We start from the raw sequence: 4707 nt of genomic DNA on the forward strand, positions 1-4707 counted from the left end.
GGAAATGCCGACATCAATATGTGTTCAGTTTGGTTTATCGCTCATAGGTCTTTTTGACCATCGATCCCTGATTATAACTCTCAATTAAACAGTCAGGAGAGTAAGGCATGCCCATCGATATCTCATCGACAGGCGATACCGCAAGAACGGCCAACGACACATCAGGTGATCGATTATTGCTACGACTTTTGCTTAATCGTTTCCACTCCTTAGAGAAAGAAACCCCCGGGGACCGTCTCGGTCGCAAGCTGCTCCGGTCCCCAAACAACCTGCGACAAATGATAGGAAATGCCGACATCAATACGTGTTCAGTTTGGTTTATCGCTCATTGGTCTGTTTGACCATCGATCCCTGATTAAACTCTCAGTAATCCAGTCGGGAGAGTAAGGCATGCCCATCGATATCTCATCGACAGGCGATACCGCTTGAACGGCCAACGACACATCAGAGGATCGTATCTTGCTACAACTTTTGCTTAATCGTTTCTTCTCCTTGGAGAAAGAAACCCCCGGGGACCGTCTCGGCCGCAAGCTGCTCCGGTCCCTAAACAACCTGCGGCATCAAATGATAGGAAAAGCCGACATCAATACGTGTTCAGTTTGGTTTATCGCTCATTGGTCTTGTTTGACCATCGATCCCTGATTAATACTCTCAATTAGAAGGTCGGTAGAGTAAGGCATGCCCATCGATATCTCATCGACAGGCGATACCGCATGAACGGCCAACGACACATCAGAGGATCGTATCTTGCTACAACTCTTGCTTAATAGTTTCCACTCCTTGGAGAAAGAAACCCCCGGGGACCGTCTCGGCCGCAAGTTGCTCCGGTCCCTAAACAACCTGCGGCATCAAATGATAGGAAAAGCCGACATCAATACGTGTTCAGTTTGGTTTATCGCTCATAGGTCTGTTTGACCATCGATCCTAGAATTCAACTTTCGAGTAAGGCATGCCCGTCGATATCTCATCGATAGGCGATACCGGTAGAACGGCCAACGACACACATCTAGGATCGCATTTACTCTTCCTTGGATGGATAACCAATACCCTAGGACCGTTTCATCGCGAGCTGCTCCGGTCCTCAAACAACTCGCGAACCACCGATAGGATGATATTAGGAATGGCCGACTTTCATCCTTTAACTCTCAGTTCTGCTTACCAAAACATAGGTACTTGGACCTTAAAGACCACTATATGTTCCCCGATCGGGGGCAATCGGAACGTCTATCCATCATCAACATCGTTTCACTCATTCCGAACCACCAAATTGGACAGACAGTACCATATTCACCAACCGATTGCTTCAACTTCGCAAACTGTATGGTAAGTTCTACTAATTTCACATCTTACCATCGACTAATAGTGCATAAATCCACTTGGAAATCACTTTTCCTTGGTCCTCGGACCTTCTACGACAACGTCCAACAAATATCCGAAGTCGTTTCCCAACTTAGACCAAGCATTTCGTATCTTTACTTCTAATCGATTTTTTCTCTCATAATTGACGATCAAAATCTAAAAACCACATTTTGAGCCAGAAGCAGTCGTCCGATCGTCCTGGGGGTAGTCTCAATCGATTTAGAAGGGCCCAATTCATAAAGATACGTACTCAGTCAAATTCATGCTTCTGGCTCACCTACCCCCTATATAGTAAACGAAAGCGTACAGGCGTGGAAAACGTGCCATTTTTCTCCATCACGGACTTTTTTTTTCTCGTTGCACCGACTCTAGTAAAAAAGTGAAATTTTTTACTAGTTACCAACTTTTGCAAATTATCATCGGATATCACTTTTTATGGTCTATAGTAAGTTCTTATCACGTTTTAGTAGTTTTTGAAAAAAAAATTTTTTTGAACTTTTCAAAATTTTTCAAAACAAAGTTTTTGTAGGCGGTTTTGTGTATGGAGGGTTACTAGTCTCGGGGTCACTGTTTGACCAAAAAACCACTATATATCATTCGAAAGGTAATTTCAAGAGCTACAAAAAATTGTTCTACGGCACCCCCCTCCGACGTCTAGTATTCGAGTTATTGGCCAAAAACCATCACTTGAGCGATTTTTCGTTCAGGGTACCCGACTCTAGTAAAAAAGTGAAATTTTTCTCGATTGACCAAGTGTTGCAAATGACCATCGGATTTCACTTTTTATGGTCTATAGTGAGTTCTGATCACGATTTGGTACTTTTTGAAAAAATTTTTTTGACGCACTTTTCAAAATTTTGCAAAACCAAAACTTTTTAGGCGGTTTTGTGTATGGAGGGTTACTAGTCTCGGGGTCACTGTTTGACCAAAAAACCACTATATATCATTCGAAAGGTAATTTCAAGGGCTACAAAAAATTGTTCTACGGCACCCCCCTCCGACGTCTAGTATTCGAGTTATTGGCCAAAAACCGCAACTATAGCGGTTTTTCGTACAGGGTACCCGACTCTAGTAAAATGATGCGATTTTTACTAGTCTAGGAACTTTTTGGTCAAAAAATCAAGTATATGTCATTCGATAGATAATTTCAAGGGCTACCAAAAATTGTTCCACGACACCCCCCTCCGACGTCTAGTATTAGAGTTATTAGCCAAAAACCGCAACTATAGCGGTTTTTCGTCCAGGGTACCCGACTCTAGTAAAATGATGCGATTTTTACTAGTCTAGGGAACTTTTTGGCCAAAAATCAAGTATATGTCATTCGATAGATAATTTCAAGGGCTACCAAAAATTGTTCCACGACACCCCCCTGCGACGTCTAGTATTCCAGTTATTAGCCAAAAACCGCAATTATAGCGGTTTTTCGTCCAGGGTACCCGACTCTAGTAAAATGATGCGATTTTTACTAGTCTAGGGAACTTTTTGGCCAAAAATCAAGTATATGTCATTCGATAGATAATTTCAAGGGCTACCAAAAATTGTTCCACGACACCCCCCTGCGACGTCTAGTATTCGAGTTATTAGCCAAAAACCGCAATTATAGCGGTTTTTCGTCCAGGGTACCCGACTCTAGTAAAATGATGCGATTTTTACTAGTCTAGGGAACTTTTTGGCCAAAAATCAAGTATATGTCATTCGATAGATAATTTCAAGGGCTACCAAAAATTGTTCCACGACACCCCCCTCCGACGTCTAGTATTCGAGTTATTAGCCAAAAACCGCAATTATAGCGGTTTTTCGTCCAGGGTACCCGACTCTAGTAAAATGATGCGATTTTTACTAGTCTAGGGAACTTTTTGGCCAAAAATCAAGTATATGTCATTCGATAGATAATTTCAAGGGCTACCAAAAATTGTTCCACGACACCCCCCTGCGACGTCTAGTATTCGAGTTATTAGCCAAAAACCGCAATTATAGCGGTTTTTCGTCCAGGGTACCCGACTCTAGTAAAATGATGCGATTTTTACTAGTCTAGGGAACTTTTTGGCCAAAAATCAAGTATATGTCATTCGATAGATAATTTCAAGGGCTACCAAAAATTGTTCCACGACACCCCCCTGCGACGTCTAGTATTCGAGTTATGGGCCAAAAACCATTCATACTTGAGCATTTTGCTCATTTTGCCTGTACGGGTACCGGGGACTAGTAAAATCAGGCCAATTTTACTAGAGTAGGGGTCCTTTTTGGTCAAAAAAACAACTTTTGCTCGTTCGATAGGGAATCGATAGGGCAACAAAAAATCGTTCTACGACCCCCCCTTCCGATGTCTAGTATTCGAGTTATGGGCCAAAAACAGTTTATAGCTAATTTTTCACTCGATTTTTCACCAAGTATCGCACATTACTCCGGTTCTATACATTGGATCGTCAATCTTTAAGATTTTATGGGTAGTTCCAACTGTTTGCTACATTTCATCCATACATCACCAACCGATTCAATGTCTGTGCTAGAAGTTATTAGAGGAATAAAAAAATTTACCCTTGGCTTTGGACCGTACAATTTTACCCATTTTTGGCCCATATTTGCCCCATAGCTCCGCCGGTATCCAAGATATGGCCACACTTTCTTCTGGCCATGGGTAGATGGCACTTGTGGCTAGATTTCTTCCATGCACCACTAATCGCTACCATGTCTGTGGCCGGAGCTATTCACGAAAGCGCCTCGCGCACTTGGTCGGATTTTTGGTCCAACTTGCACCATTTTTGGCCCATATTTGCCCCATAGCTCCGCCGGTATCCAAGATATGGCCACACTTTCTTCTGGCCATGGGTAGATGGCACTTGTGGCTAGATTTCTTCCATGCACCACTAATCGCTACCATGTCTGTGGCCGGAGCTATTCGACGAACAACCATCGCATTTACCTAGGTACTTTTTCGGATTTTTGGTCCAACTTGCACCATTTTTGGCCCATATTTGCCCCATAGCTCCGCCGGTATCCAAGATATGGCCACACTTTCTTCTGGCCATGGGTAGATGGCACTTGTGGCTAGATTTCTTCCATGCACCACTAATCGCTACCATGTCTGTGGCCGGAGCTATTCACGAAAGCGCCTCGCGCACTTGGTCGGATTTTTGGTCCACCTGGCACCATTGTTGGCCCGTATTTGCCCCATAGCTCCGCCGGTATCCAAGATATGGCCACACTTTGTTCTGGCCATGGGTAGATGGCACTTGTGGCTAGATTTCTTCCATGCACCACTAATCGCTACCATGTCTCTGGCCGGAGCTATTCACGAAAGCGCCTCGCGCACTTGGTCGGATTTTTGGTCCAACTTGCACCATTTTT

The sequence above is a fragment of the Anopheles funestus genome (genome assembly GCF_943734845.2).
Source record: "Anopheles funestus chromosome X unlocalized genomic scaffold, idAnoFuneDA-416_04 X_unloc_25, whole genome shotgun sequence".
Lineage (NCBI taxonomy): Eukaryota > Metazoa > Arthropoda > Insecta > Diptera > Culicidae > Anopheles > Anopheles funestus.